The sequence below is a fragment of the Manis javanica genome, chromosome 10, assembly GCF_040802235.1.
Source record: "Manis javanica isolate MJ-LG chromosome 10, MJ_LKY, whole genome shotgun sequence".
In the NCBI taxonomy this organism is placed as follows: domain Eukaryota; kingdom Metazoa; phylum Chordata; class Mammalia; order Pholidota; family Manidae; genus Manis; species Manis javanica.
This window is the reverse complement of record NC_133165.1, coordinates 102,328,208-102,350,205: the sequence shown is the minus strand read 5'-3', so window position 1 is coordinate 102,350,205 and position 21,998 is coordinate 102,328,208. Positions and strand designations below refer to the sequence as shown.

Genomic DNA, 21,998 nt, shown 5'->3' with positions numbered 1-21,998 from the left:
AGCTAGGGAAGAACGCCTGCCTGAGGAGTAGACATAAGAAAGAATGAAAGGAGAGAAACTGGAGACAGAGCAGATCTTATTTTTTGTTGAGTTTTGCAGCAAATGGGGAGCAAAGAAATGAGGCAGTAACTGGTTGAGGGGAGGAATTAGGAAAAAGTCAAGAAAGATTTTTAGAAGGTGAGAGAAATAACAGCATTTTTATAAGCTCCTGGGAATGTTCCACAAGAGAAGGAAAAATTGGTGATGATGGTGATTAATGTCAATATTGAAAAACCATCCTATCCACGTCATCCTAATTAATTCACCACCTGGTGTGGGTGGATGTTTGGATACTGTATGTTTAGATACTTCTGGCCTGTGGGCTTCTGTTTGGAAGCTTTCCCACATTAATCATCGATTCCTAGGGTTTATATTCTAGATGGAATGGAGGTACGTTGTACCTAGCCTCCATGACAAATTGTCTATTCTAAGTAATTTAAAGAATATCACAATGTGATACCCATAAAGCAATGACTTATGCCCCAACTCCACCTATCTTCCCACTTTAACATTCCTGCTCCCCCTGTTTCCTCCTGGAGCCCCAGCTCCAGGCCCAGAGTTGGTTCTTGAGAGGTGGAGTCTTCAGTGGCTTGAGTGGCCCATGCTTTTCTCCTGGACTTCTCATCCTGTGGCACTTAGATGGAGTGAATGACTTTGTTAGAGATGGAGGGAGAGGCGGGCTGCCATAGAGTCTCAGACAAGACTAAAAAAAATTGGCAACTGATCTTTCCCAATTTCTTAGCCTCAGATGTGAAAGATCACGAAACTGTCACATATTCTGCAGGGTGTTAGTTGTATTTCTCCCATTAATGAGCTGTGTAACCTTGGACAAGCCACGTAACTGTTCTGTCCCTGGGTTCTTCAACTTGACTCCATTCTGTTTTTGGCATTTATTTCATTCTAGCTTCTTCTAATTAAGTCTTTTTTGGAGATCTGCTGCAGAAATTCCCTTTTCTTTCTTTTTTCATGTTCTTTTTGCTTACTTTTTGTCTCTTCAGTTGAGGATCAATAACCTAGAGAAATGCAATTCAAGGGTTACTTAAAAATCAATTAATTTTCTTTTTTAAAAAAATTGTGATAAAATATACATCACAATATTGACCACATTAGCCATGTTAAGTGTACGGTTCAGTGGCATTAAGTATATTCACATTTTTGTGTAGCCATCACTACTATTCACCTCTGCAAACTTTTTCATCACCCCAAACTAAAACTCCATACCCATGAAACACTAACTCTCCATTTATCCCTTCTCCCAAGATCTTAGTAACCACCACTCCACTTTCTGTCTCTACAAATTTGACTCTTCTAGGTAGATACATAAGTGGAATCATATAATATTTGTCCTTTTGTGCCTGGCATAGTTCACTCAGAATGTCTTTAAGGTTCATCTATGTTAAAACGTGTAAGAATTTCCTTTCTTTTAAAGCCTGAATAATAATCCAGTGTATGTGTATATCACATTTTGTTTAACCCATTGACATTGGGGTGGTTTCCACTTTTTGGCTATTGTGAATGATGTTGCTCCGATCATGGGTGTACAAATACTTCTTGGAGTCCCCGCTTTCATTTCTTTTGGGTATGTATCCAGTAGTGGAATTGCTAGATAATCTGGTCATTCTGTTTAAAAAAATCTTTTTTTCTTTTTTTTTTGAGGAAGAAGTGGATAGTTTCTGTGGGTCAGGAATTTGTGAGCAGCATAAGGATTCCAAATTCTCTACATCCTTGACAACATTTGTTATTTTAAGTTTTTTTGATAGTAACCCAACCTAATGGAGTGAAGTGGTATCTTACTGTGATTTTGATTAGTATTTCCCAAATGATTAATGATGTCAAGCAACTTTTTTAAGTGCTTATTGGACATTTTAATATGTTCTTTAAAGAAATGTCTATTCAAGGCCTTTGCCCATTTTAAAAGAAGATTGTTTTGTGTTTTGTTGTTGAGCCATTTGAGTTTGTTGTTGAGTTCTTTATATATTCTGGTAATTGATCCCTTATTAGATATATGATCCACAAACCCTTTCTCCCATTCCATAGCTGACCTTTTTACTCTGTTGACAGTATCCCTTGATACACAAAAGTTTTTAATTTTATGAAGTCCAATTTATCTATTTTTTCTTTAGTTTCTGCCCTTTTGTTGTCATATCCAACAAATTGCTATGAAATAAATGTCACAAAACTTTTCCTTTATGATTTTTAAAAGAGTTTTATAATTTTAGCTCTTACATTCTCAAAATTTGTTGTTTGCATCCTTGATGTAGAAAACAGTTTCACTAAAGCTGTTTCTTTAAAACAGGGACCATTAGATTTTATTCAATAAATACACTGATTTAAGCATTTCAGTTGAATATGGCCAACAATCATGAAAGCAAAAAACCAGAAAGATCCAGTGGGTAAAAAGGGAGAGACACTGAGAGAGGAAGATGGAGAGACAGCAAAACGTAGGGAAGTGAAAATGGGAAAAAATCTCTGGTGGCTGGCAAAGCAAAAATCTGACTTATTAATCCTATTCTTAAAATACACACCCATATACACCCATTGCCTGCATTTTTTATCATACAGTTTGTACTTTAATGATTACCTAAATTATGTATGCACAGAGGTTACTGAAAAAAAATAATGAAAAAATTTGTTGCAGTACATGCTTTGGAGAGTGGATTCGGTAGAAAAAAAGAGTTTTTAAAAAATCTAGGGGCTCATTTTGTGGTGTTTTGTGGTACTGCTCTATGGGCACGAGAGCCACCCCCTGAGAGGTTTCTGAACTGTTGAAACCTGGGGATTGAAAGGTCCATATACAAGAGTTGGGTCCAGATACAAGAGTTGGTGGGGTTTTACCAAAAATCAACAAACACAAAATTCCTATTTTCTTGAGTGTTACATAGAGTTGTGTCAGCAGACACAGGGCAAGTACTCTCCTAAGTGACAGCATACAAATGTCGGGGTGGCTGGGGCACTGAGGGTGAGCCATTCCTTGTCTCACTTCCCTTCCTGTCCAAGAGCAGTTAGCAAGAGATGGGCTTTGTCCTGTAGCAAGACGCGCTGCCTGACTGGAAACGTGTTCTCAGTGGGAGAGAGTGTGTTCTGGAGTCACGGGGGGCATTTCTCTTCTAAAAGCTCCACACCTGGGAGCCACCGAGCAGCAGTTCCTTCAAAAGGCAGGGTGGGCGTAAGGCGATCGCTTTAAAAATGGTGAGGTCCTGGAGGAAAAAAGCGGAACGTGATTCTGGTCGTGAGGAGGGAGATGCTAGAATGAATTCTGATTCTGTGAGCCCTAGATCAACTTCCTTGGGGAGCCAGGACCGGACAGCCTGCAGGAACCGGGACCTGCTGGCACCGTGGCGGCGAGAACCTGACAACGTTTTGTCTCTAAACAGTGACCCCGTGTGGCGTAAAGGCGCAATGACAGTACCCTAGACAATTTTCTCCGAGACTGATGTAGGTGCTCGGGACCCGCTTTTGGATTTCCATTTCGGACTCGACAATCCCCTGGGGTTTGTGAACTAATGGGAGATGAGGTGGGGTGGAATATCTAGAAAGAGACGCTGGATTTTATGTCAAATAAGGCTCCTGGGGCCTTGAGAGGTGATTTGAGAACATGAACAGTTGTGTCAGGTTTGTGGACTAGTTCCTGTGTATGACATTTTAGTAGAGTGAAAATGGCATTTGGAGATTGTACTTGCGTCCCCTCCTGCCGCCTTCCACGAGAGGGTTTTCAGCTACAAAAGATGGAAACTGCAGCTTTGGACCTTCGATAGTTTCGACGTGTGTGTGTGTATCTCTGGTTGCTAATATATGACACTTCCAGGGTCCAAAAAATCCATTTCATCCAGGATGGGCTAGTAGAGCAGTTTTGGGGTAAAGAATTTGTTTTCTTCCCACAGTCCATGCCAATTAAGATAGGAAGGGAGGTGGGTGTGGAGAAGAGGAGTGGGCTGGGGAGCAAAAGAGAGACAGAGAGATGAGGGGAAGCATCAGAAGGCTTAAGGGGTGAGGCTTCTTTGAGGTGAGGGTAAAGGGAGCAATATAGGTCTGACACATGACCACAGTGACAAAGCAAGTACTTTTACAGTCTTATTAAGCATTATGCACTTTCTCAGCATTTACATAAATTACCTCATGAATCTTTAACAATCCCATGAGGTCGGTGCTATTGTTGTTCCTCATTTATCAGCGAGGAAACTGAAGCATGTAGATATAATGTGCCCAAGAGCAAGCGGCAGAGTTTGAGGACTCAGATGAGGCAGGCTAGTTGCAGATCCCGAATTTCTAACCTCTCCCCTTGCTGGCTCTTTGCCATCATCAGAATTGGGAGGGGAGGAGGGCAGGGTTCTTTGAGAACCAAGAACAGTAGTACATCTTAGACAGTTTCAGTAGCAAGCAAATGAAAACCCAGTCAGACTGGCTTCCACCGAAAGGGAATTGATTGGTTCACACAAAGGAAAACGCCAGAGATAGGCTTGGTTTCAGGAGTGGCTCGATTCAGTACTCAAATGACGTTCCCAGTATCTGTGTCTTAGCTCTGATTTTTCCAGGTTGGCACCATTCTTAGCCTGCTTAATGGCCCTGGTATTCATGTACGCATCTTCTCGAAGCTCAATCTATGGGAAAAGAGAGTATCTTTTCCCCAGAATTCCCCGCAAACCTATCTCCATGCATCATTGGCTCTGATTAAGTTAAGTGCCCGTCTGTGGCAGAGACTGACTCACTGTGTATGCAAATTGAGCATCTTTCTTCTGTGTGAAAAGCTAAGCTATACCTCCCAGCTTCCTTTATAGTTAGATGTGGCCACATGATAGATTTCTGGCTGGTATATGTGGCTAGAAGTGAGATGATCCAGATGCTTTGTTTCCTTTCTGGCTGACTGGGGTGGAAATGGCCCCCAGGGAGCCATATATTTAAGATGGGCAGCTTAACCAAATAGAAAGAGGCTGGGTCTCTGAATCACTGCGTGGAGGAAGGTCACCTACCAATTAGGACTCCACTCATGTGAGCAAGAAATAAACCCCTCTTACATTAAAGCCATGGAGATTTTGGTGTTTTTCTTGTAAAATTGCTTGCCGTTGTGGCTAGAGGGATGGGGCATACATAAACCAATTAAGATCCATCTCTGGGATAACGAAGAGGGTCATCAGCTAAATCACATGGCTGAGAATAGGGAAGGGGTGGTTCTTAGAGGAAATTCAGGTTTCTTGTGCTAAAAGGCAAAGGAGATGCTGGGCCAATGAGAAGTGAGCAGGGCAAACAGTGGGGCCAGGAATCCAACTCCAGATCTCTTAACCAAGGGTGTCCCTGGGTGTTGTTCTTATTACTCAGCAAACTCTGGGACAGCTGGTCCACCACTTGTTTGAGGACCTGCCTCAGTTCTTTATTCATCTGGTCTTGATCAGGCCCCACTATGTATGACTCCTTCATGCAAGGTCATGTGCTAAGGTCTGTGGGTGGAGAGAGATCAAAAATAAGCCTGAGTTTGCAGAGAGCCCTTACTAGGCATTCACATTAAAGCTGGGAATTTTGACAGACAATTTAGCAGTGAATTGTGTTCAAATAATCTAGTCCAATGCAAGCCTTAGCCAAATCTAAATGAAAGTTTTTATCTTGTTTTTGTTTTCGGAAGGACTATGCACTCTACTGTAGAGTTTAGCAGGATTGGGAATCAGATGCATCCTTCCTTCGCTACAACTAGAGACAAATGTGCAATTTTAGAGTCTGCTCCCTTTGCTCCCTATTCTGTATATTATCTCAATGTAAAGTTCAATGTATTTTCAATATGCTATTAACAGCTTCCTCTCTCCTTCTGCTTGAATAGGGCAGAGGATGGAACACTTGGAACTGGCAGGAACCCAGTACTGTTGTGTCTGATTTACAAGTGTTATTTATGCCCTATTCATTCCCAACAATGGCTCAAACAATTCCCTGGGACAATACCAGAGCTGACACATCAACATGAAGTGGTTGTGACTTCATGAAGGCCTTGGTAGTTCATGACCAAGAATAAATCAGCGGCTTCCTTACTATTCATTTATTCAGTTCATTCAGTTTTCTCAACAAATATTTACTAATGACCTACTATGTGTTAGATGCTGTTCTAGGCCCGTTCCCTTGTCTCCAGTCCAGGGGCCAAACTCTCTCTGTAAAAGTCTAGAGAGTAAATATTTTAGGCTTTGTACATCACAAGGTCTATTTGGCAACTACTCAACAACCCTGCCATTGTAATGCAAAGGCAGCCATAAGACAATATATAATCTAATGAGTGAGGTTGTATTTCAATAAAACTTTATTTACAAAAGCAGTCGGGGGGCTGGATTTGCCCTGTGGGCCCTAGTTTGTTGACCCTTCACTCTAGCCTAATTCTAAACAGACTCCATCTCCATTCCTTAGAAGATTTCATCTTCGTTTTTCTCCCTAAATTGCAGAGCAGAGAAACCTATTAGCTAATCAGTGTGCCCTATTAATTGATGTCTGGTTCCAAAGGTTTTGTAGTTTCTTTCTTGTTTAATAATAATATTATTATTATTATCAGCAACAATAACAGTTGACAATTACTTAGCACTTACCATGTACCATTTTCTCTGACTTGGTAGAGACAGGATTAAAACCTGGTAAAGAGGAGGTTTAGGAAATACAGTGTATATATATACATATGTGAATGTACACACACACGCACACACACACACTTACATACACAATTGTTTTTGCCTATTGTTTTCCAGTATCACATACATTCGGTAATATAAGTAATACCTAATATTTGTTGAGCTCTGATAAGATACCAGGTGTCATGTTAAGTGTTGCACATGCGTTATCTCACAGCCTCGCAAACACCTTGGAGAAAGGTGTGATTTTTGTATCCATTTCATAGCTGAGAAGATAGGTGCTCCAAGTGGTTCAACAACTTATCCTATCTACCAAGTGTGAACCTGGGACTTGTTCATGCCTCCAAAGCTTATGCACTTAACGATTTTGCTATAATGACTTGCTTGGGCTAGAGGAGAATGAATAAAATCCACCAGACAGTAATGTGGGTTTTACTATGATTGTATTTTATTTTTAAATAAAATTTCCTTTAATGGTGCAAGTGTCTCAGAGGGCAGAACACAAGACGGTTGTGTCTCTGGTGCTTTGGCATTACGGCCATCACTTACAAACACAGTGCCCAAGAGGCCTCATTAAATCAACAGTACAATGGGACGCATTAAAACGTAAGCGCAGCTGCTCTGCAGAGGAATGTCGCCTGTGGATGGAGCCAGCCTTTATCAGGTTGAGCAGGGGTGGCGCTGGGCAGGGGGCGCACACTGTGGCTCCACCCCGGAATGTGGCCCTGCGGCCGACAGCTGACAGCCACCCCGCTTCTCTGGGAAGGGGTGGTCTCACCCATAGATAGATCTTGAAAGCTGCCTCTTTACATTTCTTTTTATTGTGTGGCTCAGAAGAGTAGCTCAGCTAGTGCAACTGATGTCAACAAAAGGAACTCTATTTGAACAGGGGTGGGGTAGACCTGCCTTGCAGGGCCTGGTGAACCAAGTGGGCTGTGCTCGGCCTGGGTGATGAGTATCAATCTGAGAGCTCAAATTCTCCTGGATTTGGCAAAGAAAGGTTGGAGTGGGTCATGCCCATGTTTCAAGGAAATCTCTGGTCTCCCTATAAGCAGACTGCTTTGTGGATGTATGGCTTCTCTCCGGGGAAGCATGCAGTGAGTGTTATGGGAATGGGAGAGATTTCTCTCTCACCTCAACTTAAACTGATGCAAAGGAAGCCCCAGATGACTTTTCTAGATGCTACAGCAAAGATAGAACAATAGTGGGACTGACAATGATTGGGTTTTAGGCAACCTGAACTTTAGACTGAATTCTGTCCCAAAGAACTCTGTAAACTTGGATTGGTCTTTTAAGCACTTTGGGCTCCAGCACTTTTATTTACTAAGTGATGGGGTAGACAGAGATTGCTTTAAAATTCCCTTCTGGTTATGGCTACATGTAAATGACCTTAGAAAAAATCTTTATTGTTTTAAGTATTACTACCACAAAGTCAGAATGAGAATGGGAATAAAGCATATCTTTCTAAACCTAACAAGATCAGTGGATTGAAAATGGCCATATATCTCATGCTTCAAGTGAGAGTGTCAGACAGAACTAAAACCAGTTTCCCTTTGTAATGGACCTGTTTTTTGGTGTGTGTGGTCTAGTATACATTCTCTTCCCTTCTTTTATGAGTATTATAATTTTTCCTCTGGAGAGGGTAGCCAGATTTAGAATATAAAAATATACAATGCCCAGTTAAATTTAAATTTCAGAGAAACAACAAGTAGTTTTTTAGAATATGTCCCATGTGATATTTGGCACATACCTACAGTAAAAATCTATTTGCTGTTTAGCTGAAATCAAATTGAACTGGATGTCTTATTATTTTGTCTGGTGACCCTACCTCTGGAGAACCAGGCCTGGATTTCCAGTTCTTAGTCTCTATGCTTTGGGTATGAGCATTTCCACTAGAACTGGAGTTGGGAGGGGTGACCTGCGAGCTCCAGGGGTCACTTTGAAGAGAACGCATGCCTGAGAGAAACTGTGACTTAAGTTGCTTTGAGTCATGTTCATTATCTCTTGCAAATGAAATTGTTCTTATGTATCCAGTCCTCTTAGGTTGAGATCTTCTTCCCCGGACCCTCCTTGCAGAGAGCAGGGGGCACGGGAGAAGGGATCAAATAGTTGTGGTATGTGTTGGGCTCTTGCTTCACACTGTCTCATTTAACATTCCTGAGAGTTCTCTGAATAGGAGATCTGTTCAAGTTTTGCAGATAAGGAGGGGAGTCTCAGAGATATCAGATAAGGAAGTGGAGGCTCAGTGAAGTAACTTGTCCCAGCGTAGCATGGCTTTTAAATGAATAAGCTGAGAAGCTAACCAAAGATTGTTTGACTCAAAACCTATGCTTTTCCTAACACAGAGTACTGATGAAAAGAAAAAGACACTAGGGACATCATGTGGGAAATCAGAGAGAAGGTATTCAAGGTAAGCACTTAGAAGAGGAAAATGACAGCGAATGCACCAGAGGACGTTCCTACCATGGGGGTGTCTTCTCTCTAAGGTGCCATGTTTTGTGTTTTCATGTATTGCGGTTCTTATAGAGAAGATAAACAGAAGTGTCAGGGACAAAAATAATAAATAGAATATAGTACCCATTTATGGGAGTAAGAAATCTTGAGAAATGCAAGAGGGTTGACTTTCCTGTATTTTTTTGTTCAGTAAACTGTTTATAAAATCAATACCTAGAGACTGAACCTCACGATGGATTTACTTTCCAGGAGAGCTATGCAGGAGCTCGTGGTATGAGGTGCAAGTCTGGAGGAGAGGCCGTCATTACCTTTCTTTATAGCCGTGCCTTTTGCCGTGCAACTTTGCTGCACCCTCACTGCTTGACTCTGAGCTCTGATGTGTAACTTGCTTTGGCCAATGGGGTGTTATCAGACTGATGCAAGCAGTGGTCTGAAACTGCCTTGAAAGGATTTGAACTTCTGATCCTCTGCCATAGCTGTAAGAACACGCAAGGCTTCATCTGCTGGAGGATGAGAGTCAAGTGGAGCAGAGCCAAGTCAGTGGAAACAAGATAGCGGAACCCCCAGGGCAAATCCCAGCTGAGCTCAAACATATGAGCAGTAAATGCCTATTGTTGTAGGACAGTGAGGTTTTGTGGTTGTTATATAGTGAAAACGTACTGATAAATGGACCCAGGAGATTTCATTTCTGTCCAGGACTTAAAATCAGGCATATTCTTAGCACAACTGGTACCTTAACGCAGTTCTAGATCTTTACTAGAATGCACTCTAATTGGCTGTACCATACTGTGGTAACTGACAGAAGGACCAGACAATATCTGGGGTTCCTCCAGGATTTACAATCCTGGGGCTGGACCAGAGCCACACTTATCTTGAGACAGGAATCCTAGAGACACACTTATCAGTGATTCACTGCTTTGCTGGACGCAGGGACCTGTACAGGTTTATTTGTTTAAGGGACCTGAAGAGAGTATGGTTGTGCATGGGGAGCACACATTTGATACAGGAGAAGCTAGGGACTGACTGCCAACTCTTAGAAGAGACTGTCAGAATAACCTGTTGATAAAGCAATCCAAATGTGTTTCTTACTGTGTAAGGGAGACCACTACACTGAAAAGCTTGAGACCATCAGAGGAGACGAGGCGGTGTGTCAAAGATAGGATATTTACAGTGTTTTTAGGGGTCTGCTCTTTCAAAGCAGGGACCTGCCAGAATGCACACACCTTGAGATATAGTGGTACAGGATTGATGTGCATAATGAGGTAAGGCTTAGAAGAGTCTGCAGTGGTTTGACGACCCCAGCTGAGTCATCAGGAAGGGCCGATTACCATGATGTAGGCTAATTAAGCAGTCTATTGTGTGGATACATGGATAAATAGATTTCAAGAATGTTCCTGGGACAGACAACAGACTTATTTGGATCTTCATCTTCCTGGACAAGAAATTTCTGAAATGACAAAGTCCTACTGGTGCCAGTGCAGGTGTAGACAGGTTGGGCCACGCTAATGGAAGCTGGGTGTGGTGGGTGGTTCTTTCTATTCTCTGCGCTCAGTAAAACCTGTATTCTCACTGGGTCAGCTGTGAAGTTGGTGACTTCTCTGGATGTCCCCTTTTCACGGGGGCAATGAGGATAAGGATAGTTCCTGGGTGCAGTGCTGTTGCGAAGGCTGAAGGAGATAAAGCACGGAAGGCGTTCACACAGTGCCAGGTACGGAGGGAATGCTCGGCAACTGGCAGCCATTTCCAGATTCCACCTGCCAGAGAATCAAATACCTTTAGCAGCTGTTCTGAGGTGTAAGATTGTGGTTAATCCAACTGCTGGAGTGAGAATGAGCGGAAAACACAGCAGCCCTCTGTGGAAGAGGCCCTCTGGCACCAGCAATTGAGTTTTAATGGTGGGGATACACTGAAAAAGTGGAAATTAAAATTGAGTCCTTATAGCTCCACAGAAAGAGACTTTTAGTATAATACACTGATTTTGCAAAGCCTCCCTCAGAGATCTCCTATAGCAGAACATATAATAATTACTTGCTGTAGAGCCTCCACAAGGAACCCAGCCCTGCTGATTCGTTTTGGACTTCTGATGACCAGAACTTTAAGATAAAAACATTTGTGTTGTTTTAAAGCACAGCATTTGTGGTGGTTTGTTTCAGTAGTAATAGGATAGTAATACAGAGGCTCAATAGTTTTTAAAAGTGTAAAGGGGTCCTGAGATCAGAAAGTTTGGGGAGTACTATCCTAGATGATACAGGCAGAAGGGAATGAAGTAGAAATAAGGGGAAAGTTAAAAATATGGGGTGGGGAACATGTTACAACAGCGCCCAGGACCCTTTATTCCATTTTGCAAAAGGGTGTGGGCGTGGTTATTTGCCTGGATTTTTGTTTCAAGTTTTATTTTAAGCAGCGCAGCCTTTTCTTTAAACTGGAAGGAAGCCCAGTGCCTCAAATTCACAAAGTTTGGCTTGCTTTGGTTCAAGTAAAAACAGCAGGAGACCCTCCACTCCCCACAACTACTCAAGAGGCCCCTTGGAGCACAGAGTGAAGGACCCCTGCTTCAGGATGAGGTCTAGGGGCTGAAGTCGTGTTAGTGTTTTTGTGCCTACTGACCACCTGGTGGAGGACGGATTCAAGGGTGGTTAAGCATGAAGATCCCCTGGAAGCTGGGGAGGACCTGAAATCCAGAAAGAAGATTGGCTTGAAAATGAGGTGATAAACTGAGAGGCATCTCGGGTTGAAAGGCAGTCAGACTTGTTAACTGAATGCTGTGTGTGTGTGTGTGTGTAGGGGGGGAGACTTACAGTGACTCCCCAGATTTCTGTCTTGGGTGACTTGTGGGAGCAATGACAATACTTAACATTTATTAAGATGGCACCACATGCGGTACACTTAACAGGCATTATCTTGGCGACTCTATGAGGTATACAGGTATATAGACTCTTTCACCCCATCATAAAGGTGGGAAAACCGAGCCACAGACTTCAAACTAGTAAATAGCTGAGCTGGGTTCCAACCCAGGCAGTCACACTCCAGAGCTGGTGCTCAACTATTTCTGGTACTGTGATGACTGACCACTCGCCTAGATAATGGCTGTTTCTTCACCATTTGGGGATCACAGACTGCTCTGAGAATCTAATGAAACTGTGCATCCTTGCATCAGTAAAATGTACACGCAGGTTTAAACATGAGTTCTGCTTACAGTGTCATGGGTTCTGGAAATTCATCTAAGGATTTCTTGAAGTCCATTATCCCCAGTGTAAGAACTACTCCTTTAGGATGAATTTTATTATCCCTATTTAACAGATGAGGACACTGAGACTTGCCAAGGTTAAAGGGTGTGACTCATGTCACTCAGCTAGTAAGTGCCAGACCCTCACCTTCCACCCAAGACCTCTAGTTCTTTCCTCTTTTCTAAACTGCTTTTCCCTGAAGGTAAGTGTTCTGTTCCGGGTGCACTTAGAAATCCAGAAGTATAATCTTTGCTCTGACACTAATATGCTTGTGACTTTGGACAAAGCAGTAATGTTGCAGTTTCTTGTCTATAAAATGGGGACAAAAATGACCAGTGTTACTTAACTGACAGGGCGTGAATAGTTCTAAAGAACTTCTATTATTGCACAAATTCAAAGTCTGTCTTGCAGATAAATTCTACATTTCCCTATATTACTGCAATATATTCAGGAAATTATCTGAAAACTTCCATCGATTTGCAATGTTTTAAGGTAATTTTTCTAGTGTTTTGATGGTCTTGCTGCAGTTGTATTATCCAAGTAATTACATCAGATAAGCAAAATTGAGGTATTGAGAGGTGATTACAGGCAACAGTTATCACTAATAATTACCTTTGCTGTGAGGATGTAGCTTAAAGCTCAGATTCATTTATTTGCCTACTTGTATATTTATTTGTTTGTTATTCATTTATTTAACAATAAAAACTCTTTGAGCATCTACGATGTGCCAAGCATCAGGGCTGGTGCTATGATGCTACAGTGGGTAAGAAGAGCTGACCTCCACCCTCGTGGCCATTCACTGGTGAGGAGAGAATATGCACCTCGTATCACAGTCCTGCTTGTTCCCCCCTGGTGGCTAAGCCTCTTTTGTTGTGCTCAGGGCTGTTGCAGGGTTTTTGAGCCTCTGCCTTGCTATTCCTCTGACTTGAATGCTCTCTTTGGCCATGTGTTGGGAGACCCCAAGACCACCCTTTGGCTGGATGGTTTTGCTAGAAGAATTCACAGGACTCAGGAAAGTATTATACTCATGGTTACTGTTTATCACAGTGAAAGGAAACAGATTAAACTCAGAAAAGGAAAAAGGCTCACGGGGCAGAGTCTGGGAGAAACCAAGCATAGGTTTCTGGGTGTTCTCTCCCAGTGGAGTCTCATGGGCTCACTTCATTCTCCCAGAAACAATGTGTGGCAACTCCAGTGAAGTGGTGCCAGCCAGGGGATTCACCCAAGTGAGTGTTTAGGGTTTTTAATCAAGAGTTAGTGTAGACTTGCAGTGCCTGCATGATGGACCTCAGCTACTCAGATTTCAACCTCCCAGAGCAAAAATTTGATGTTCACCATAAATCAGGTGGTTGGTACAAACTATCTGAGCAAACTGGTGCCATGTGGCCCAAGGCTTCAGACATCCACACATTTAACACTCTTGTCAGACAGAGCATTCCGAGCATTCCGAGCTCCTCTCCAGGCCAGTCCTGAAGATGGGCCTTGCTTAGGAATGTACAGGGTCTGAACAACCCATGGCTGCTGAGTTAACCCTTTCCTGCCTGGACCTTCAGCTCACTGTTGACTTCTTTTGGGATGCCTTCCCCAACTAGGCGAGATGTCTCTAGTTTGAGTTTTCATGGCATCTTGCACATAACGCTTCTCACAGTGCCAGCTTTAAAATTGGCTATGTTATTATTTTTTTTAACAGCTGTCTCTTTCACTGGACTCTTGTTTGCTTCATTGATGGTGGAGTCATGGCTGTTTATGATCACTGAATACCTCTCACACCTGGTGGGGGAGTAGGCCTGGCATGTGATAGGGACTGAGCATATACTTTTTTGAATGAGTGGATAAACAAAGGAATGGGGGAGTACTTGTTATAGGTTCTGTGAAGGAAAGAAACAGGTGCAATGCTAGAGATGACACAGTGGGGTATGTGGGTGGATGGTTTTAGACAAGGTACTTGGGGAAGATCTTCAGAGAAGGAGATCTGAGTGATGGGGAGGAATCATACACACAAAGGGTCTGGACAGAGTATTTGAGGAAGATGGAAGAGAAAGCACCCAGATCTGAAGGCTATGTGAAGCTGGGTCCATTCTGGCCGCTGAGAGGGTGATGTTCCTGGAGTTTTATGAGAGAAGAGGACGGTAGTTTCGAATGGAACCTGGAGAAGTCCTGTAGGCCAAGAGAAGGAGTTGGGATTCATTTTATGTGCAGTAGGAAGCTACGGAAGGTTTTCCTGAAGGGAGTGACACTGATTTATGTTTTTGAATGATCTCTTTAGCTGCCATGCAAAGACAGATGGAAAGGTCAAGAGCGGAAATGGGGATGGACCAGCCTAGCAGGAGATGGTGATGGGATGCATTAGGGCAGTGGGGGTGGAGAGTGGTGGGCTGACGTAAGATATATTTTGGAGTCAGAACTTACCTCTTGATGGACGGTAGGTTGGAGGCTGAGAAAAAGAGAGGCGCTCTGTAGCTCAGTGTGTATCTCCTTGGAGTAACTGTGGCAGATGTTGAGGTCAAGCAGGGCCGTTTCTCATTTTAGATCATTTTCTGATATTAAAGTGAAATTGGCAGGCAGTTCAAAATGCATCTTAAAGAAGGCAAAGGCTTCGTGCGGTGCTTTTTGGCCCTGAGCCTCTTGCAGCTTAGTGCATTTGTGCTCTGTTTTAGTTTTGTTCCTCAAGAAGAAGAGCCTCACACAAGGCTCCAAGGGGAAGAGCTTCCTTGGGAGATGCTCCCGGGAGACATTGGTAGGGGAGCTGGGAAAGAAGCAGGGAAGGAAGCATCCCTCATGGAGCAGTTACTGCTCTGGGCATCTGGGGCTTAGTCCTGCTTGGGACAAAATGATGAGGGAGTCCCATTTGGGGGTTAGGACCCAGACATCTCTTTGTGGGGGTCACCGTTCAACTCATTGCAGACCCTCTGAAGTTTGTTAGTTTAAACCCTCTGATACTCATATGGGCTAGAAGTTTTCATCTGACTGTGGAGAATGCGTATTTTTGGGATTGGTTTGCATGGAACTCCCCATAACCAGGTTCATCAGTTCGGTGGCTGCTACTTGCGCTGTTCTTCAGAACTGTTGCTCTCTAATACGGGCAGGCACTTTCCGAGCAGAGGAAGAAGCCTCTGATAAAGTAAGGCTCAAAACTGACCTCTCGGAGGGTGGTGTGATGGTGCATTTTATGTGTCAACATGACTGGGCTAAGGGATGAGGCCCAGATAGCTGGTAAAACAGTACTTCTGGGTGTGTTTCTGGAAGAGATGAGCATTTGAATCTGTGGACTCACCAGTGTGAGTAGGCATCAGGCAATCCGCTGAGGGCCTGATTGGAATAAAAAGGTGGAGAGAGGACAAATTAGGTTTCTACTTGAATTGGGATATCAGCTTCTCTCACCCTCCAACATCCGCACTGCTGGTTCTGAGGGCTCTGGACTCACAGGGACTCATAGCACTGGCCTTCCTGACTCTCAGCCTTCAGATTTGGACCGGAACTACTCCACTGTCTTTCTGGGGCCTCCAGCCTGTGGGACTTTTCAGCTTCCATAATCTCTGTGAGCCAATCCTTCATAATGAATCTTTCTCTATAGCTCTTTATACACTATAGGTTCTGTTCCTCTGGAGAACCCTAATACACGTGGTTTCTGAGTTCTTACCCTGATACTTATTATGACAGAGCTCTGGTTTTCATTCTATAGATTTCTTTGTTGAGTGATGCTGAGTGATTTCAGTCTTGAGGGATGCATAGCTTGGCAGAAATAACCAAATAATAATAATAGGTGTTATTTTTGAGGGCTTATAAAATTCATGACAATAAGGAATCAAAGAAGGTTTGATATCCCTCTGCATTTGTAGATTAAGACTGAAACTTAGAGGCATCAGGTAATCTCTAACACCAGGTGTCTGGTAGGCGACATAGTCAGGTTTTGGACCCCTGGCTGTATGACTCCAAAGCTTCATTCTCAGGGCAATGTGAACAGTCTGATGGGGTGTATCTTTCAGTGGCCATAGCAGACCCTGCTGGTGTCCCACACCCCCACATTTCTGGGCTTCAGTGGAGGGTGGGAAGGGGGCAGGAGGGGACATTGGCCACCCTACCCCTCCCTGGTACATCTCAATCAATGGCTTGTGAGGGTTGGGAGATGAACACCCTAGGAATTTGGAGGTATAATCCTGAGATGTATGTTCTACACCATAGCTTCTAAGCCTTCATGTGCATACAAACACTTGGGGTTGTGTTCAAATCAGATTCTGATATGGTAGATCCAAGGTGGGACCTGAGACTCTGTATTTCTAACCACATCCCAGGCAATGCCAAAAATGGTAGTCTGCCTTGTATCAGAGCTACTCAAAGTGTGATCCCCACACCATGGGCAGGTCCTGGAAGCTTGCTAAAAATGCTGATTCCTGGTCCCACCCCAGACCTACTGAATCAGAATCTCTGAGGGGTGGGCCCCAGGTACCCACGTTTTAACAAGTCGCCTAGGTGAGTCTGATACCCAGGCAAGTTTGAGAAGCATCACTGTGGGCTGTTTTCCCCATTTCCCTGCAGGATGAGCCCACAGTGGTAGCACCTTGTAAAGCACCCAGGATTCCAGCATTGCCCCATTTCCCTCCCAATCTCATTTCCCTAATTCCCTAAGGGAATTTCCCATTCCCTCCCAAATGAACTATTTGCACTTCAATCCTGGGGTCAGGACTGCCTTGTGGAGAGTGCAGACTAGGATAGCATTTATCTAGGTTGCCTAATTTTTGACCTTTTATCATATTGTTTAATGCTTTTCATTGAGTAGCACAAAACTTTTATTCACAACAGTTGGGCTACAGGCTTCAGCATCCGCATCCCCTTCCTCCCCACCAATCCTTTCCTTTCAAAGCTACTCTTGATGTATATTTTGGCCAAATGTCATTTATATCCAGGATGGGCACATCACAGTACCCTGTTGAGGAAATACAATATTCATGGAAACCTGCCATGCCCTGTTGTTTCTGTATTGCCTAGGGCCGCTTTGGAGCTACATCCGCTTAAGACAGAAACCACATGACCTGCTCTCTGGCCCTTTATAGGAAAAGTTTGCCAACCTCTGTCCTACATCAAAACAGGTCATTTCCTTTATCCTGCTTCTCAACCTTTTGGCCACCCCACCTGGGGTATCCTTTTTTCTGTACTTTCTTTCTGGGGGATTGACTGACCCCACTGGCCTCAGGTTCGTGGAAAGAGCAAGCCCTGAACTAGGAGTCAGGAAGCCTCCTGTCCTGAGTCCCGGGTCTATCACTTTCCACCTGGGGGATCTTGAGAAAGTCAGCCCCCAAGAGCACAGCCGTCTCCTCCGGTGAAAGGGGGGCTGCCCTTAATCAGAGTTGTCCAGACTGCTGGGACGCTAAGAACAAAGACAGGGTCCTGAGCTCTACTCTTGACAGAGTGAACAAGCAGGACTAGGGTGGGGCCTTGGAGTCTGCACATTGGCAGAAGGGAGTTTAGGAACCACTGACCTAAATAATTTCCAGCGCACCTGTGGTACCAACTACCATGCTGCTATAAATAACCTGAATGAAATGCGTTTCTTCTATGGATGTACATGTTTTGTGCATAAATGTATTTGAGTCAAACTGTGTTGCTGGTGAAGGAGCTAATATTACAATCATCTCTTTGAATCTTTCAGGATTATTGTGGGAACAACCTGTCCTTGAGGTTGTAACTCTTCCTTGCAGGCTATGTTGAGAAGGCTCTTCTTTGTTTTAAGGACTGCAGTACTATTTATACCATCTTAGGGGAGAATAGATAACTAACTGAAGCCTGGGAGTCCCACACTTTTTTATATTATCCAGATTTTTATTTTTGCTCTCTGAAAGACAAGAGATGGGATTAGACCTCTGGTTCTTGACCAGGAGTGGCTGTGCTCCCAGGGGACGTTTGGCAGTATCTGGAGATGCCCAGCAGTGGTAGAGAGCAGAGGGTGCAGGCATCTGGCGAGTGGAGGCCAGAGAAGCTGCCAAACACTACAGCACCCAGGACAGCCCCTACAGTGGAATTGTCTGGGCCCAGATTTCAATAGTGCTGAGGTTGAGAAACCTTGTATTAGGCTCAGGTGCTCAACAGAAACATTTTCGAGGGTGTGAGTGGGCCAGTGTTTGTACTGAATGCCCAGTATTCATACCTCAGGCTTTCTCTTCCATGAAAATTTCCAGATCTCATTTGAGCTGCACGGAATCATCTCCTTCACACCCTCTCCTGTAACCTGCCCTTACCTCAATTGAGGCACTGTTCAGTCTATGGCAGTTTTTGACTTTGTTATTCTCTCTATTCTATTAGTCAGGGTCCTTCAGAGACACAGAACTAATAAAATCTATCTATATCTATCTGTCTATCTATCTATCTGTCTGTCTATCTATCTATCTATCTATCTATCTATCTATCTATCTATCTATCTATCTATCTGTCTGTCTGTCTGTCTGTCTGTCTGTCTGTCTGTCTGTCTGTCTGTCTATCTATCTATCTATCTATCTATCTATCTATCTATCTATCTATCTATCTATCTACCTATCTATCTATCTATCTATCTATCATCTATCTATCATCTATCTATCTATCTATCATCAGTCTGTCAATTATCTATCTATCTATCTATCTACATATCTATCTATCTATCTATCTATCTATCTATCTATCTATCTATCTATCTATCTATCTATCTATCTACACAGATTATGAGGATTGGCTCATGAGATTATGGAGGCTGAAAAACCCCATGATCTGCTGTCTGCGCTGGAGACCCCAGGAAAGCCTGGTGTAGTCTGAGTGCAAAGATGGTGGGAAAAAGCAAGAGATGCCATCCTAAATTCTTGAGAAGAAGAGCAATTCAGGGAGAAATGAAGTTAAAGCAGCTTACCTCATACCATAATTAGCTCTTAGGTGTTAAAATTTAAATATAAAAAATAAAATCATAAGTGAAAGAGAAAAGTGTACATAAATATGTAAGTGATTCTAGAGAATGGATTCCTAAGAAAAACAGAAATGAAAGATTAAGAAAACCATGGACAGTTGTCAAAATATTATTAGGGGCAAAAACTGAACAACAAATATAACTTGGGTTCATATCCATAATATATAAATTAGTCTGTCATTAATAAGAAAACCCTAACACCCTAATAGAAATGTGGGGCAGAGAACAGAGAATTTGCAGTATAAAACCATTAGTTGGTTGATAAAATAGAATTTGCAGATATAATACCATTAGTTAGTTGATAAACTTGATGTTATTTAATAAACACACAGAGTGTAATTTTTCAGCTATTGAAGTACAAATAAAAACAGACATAATTTTTCAACTATGAAATTTCAGGCAAAATTTAAAAAATAATTATTTTAGCAAAGGTGTAATGAAATATATGAGCTTGCACTTAGCAGAAATGTAAATTATAACTACCTTTTGGAGGGATACCTCACCAATATAGGTTTGTATCAAGAGTGTTAAAGAAATGAATACACTTTGGCCCAAATCAGACAAACATGCCCATATCAGGTTTATTTGTAGTAGGAAAAAAAAAGGTGGGTAGTAAATGTCTGACAATATGGAATGATTAAACATATTATGAGTATATCAGAATGATGAAATGCTCTATAAATATTGGAAGACTATTTCACTATCTGAGGCGATACCTTCAAGATAACTTTAATAGAAAAAGACACAAAACTCAAAACATCTGAGAATCCTGGAGAATAGTTTGATTCCCCAATCAAGTAAGTACATTCTCTTTCTATGTATATATATATATACAGATAAAACTACATGAACAGATATAGAAAGTACTGAAATAAAAGGAAAACCTTCAAAATATTAATACTGTATCATCAGTGGATAAGGTAAGAGGTAATTTGAATTTTCTTTTTCAATGCATTTTCTGGCAGTTTTCTAACAAATATTTATTATATGTAATTTTTGCATATAATGTAATGTATTACATTACATGTGGTATTACATTATATGTAATAAAAGAGTAGTTTGAAACAGAAAAGTCCTGATCTTGTAGAAAAATAGAGTTACTAGAATATCACCTCCGAGAGGGGCATATACCATTTTTCCGGGGGAAAAAACAGGCTCAGAGAGTGAAGTTGGTGCCTAAAGTAGAACAGGCCTTCCTCAGCACCCTTAGAAGTAGTTTTAAAAAGAAGGAAAGAGAAAGAAAAAGGTACATACTAGGACCTTATCAGCCACTCAAACAGCAGCTGAAAACTCCAAGAGATTCTATAATTTGTACGGATGTCGTGGGTATAGGTATCTTGAAGACTGGCATATTGAGTGATCTGTTGGTTAACAATTGAAAAAACTAATTCTGAGTGAAAAGCTGGGTTTTAAAATTCTTCTGTGTTATCTCAAGAAAATCTGCTTAAGTACCTTTTGAATTTATTGATTGATTTTGTATTACTAATGCACAAGAGTTACTACTCCCTACCCTCCCTTTATGACTCTTTCCTTTCTTTCTCTCTCTCTCTTCCTTCATTCACCAATATACAGAAAAGTCATGTACCTGCCAGGCACTGTACTAGGAGCTGGGGAATCTAGAATGAAGGAATGTATAAAAACAACCTACACACACACACACACACACACAAATAAGTGCAGATAAGACTGGTGAAATCTGAATAAACTCTGAGGGCTGCCCCAGTGTCAGTTCCCTGGTTTTGCTCCCTATATGCGTTTCTGTAAGCTGTTACTATGGGGACGGTTTGATGAGCATGCCACCTCCTTGTACATCTCCCCACCCCAACTTCCTGTGAATTGACAGTTACTTTAAAATAAAAAGTAAAACAAAACAAACAAAAAATAAGCACTAGTACCTGTAAGAAACAGGCACGTTTAACAAATGATTAAAAAGAAGACAATTCAAGTGATGCAAACCAACTTTATTTAATACCTCTGAAGTGAGCAGTCTGTTTCCGAAAGGTCCAGAAACTACAAAATGGGGCAGCCGGCAGGAAGCCTTTATAGGATAAAGAATAATGAGCAAGGACATAAGTATAGAGCCCAGAGCTGGCTTGGTTCTTGGGGTCTGGCTGACTGGATAGACTGCGTTGCTGGCTTTACAAGGACCCAAAAGTTACCGGAGTTTTTGTTTGCTGACCTGGTATCCCAAGCAGGAATCGCTCCTTCTTGGGCTGGGAAATTTATTTCAACACAGTGGATGGACATCGTGTGATAGAAACAGAGAAGGAGGGACTGATTTGAGAATTTTTATCTCTTTATGCGGCTGTTAATAAAGGGTTTGGAAGCTAGTCAAATAAATAGTGACAGCTGATTGAATCATAGACAGATTAGGACTGGAGGTGTTTTTGAAGTTCAAGAGTTTGAAAATTGTTAACATTTTACAAATAAGGAAAGAAGGGTCTGAAGAGGTGAGGTGACCAGCTAAGGTTGCAGGACCCTGACGTGACACGGGTTTGAACTGTCACGTTTTCCAGGTGTGTGGAGGTGACATGAGAACTCAGATTCCTTGGCCTCGGGGATCTCCGGAAGTTTGGGGTTCCTGGTCCAAACCAACCCTCCCTTTACTCAAAGGTGCGTTTCCAGCTGTTCACCACACGATGGCAGTAGAACATAAGCCATTCCCATAGTCCCCGTGGCTGGTTATCGCGGAGTCATCGCCACAAGGCTGTGATTGTGTACCCCCATCGGCGCGGCTGTACTAAAGTATTACACACA

General features: G+C 42.5%; 1 long non-coding RNA gene across 1 annotated transcript in view; it reads left to right on the top strand.

Moving 5' to 3' along the window:
• The first annotated feature begins 10,664 nt into the window (after positions 1–10,664).
• LOC140843823 (uncharacterized) overlaps positions 10,665–21,998 on the top strand; it is a 134,698-nt gene continuing 123,364 nt past the window's right edge. Inside the window, exon 1 of the long non-coding RNA XR_012121782.1 lies at positions 10,665–10,794. This is a non-coding gene — a long non-coding RNA (uncharacterized lncRNA). The remainder of the gene's footprint in view (positions 10,795–21,998) is intronic.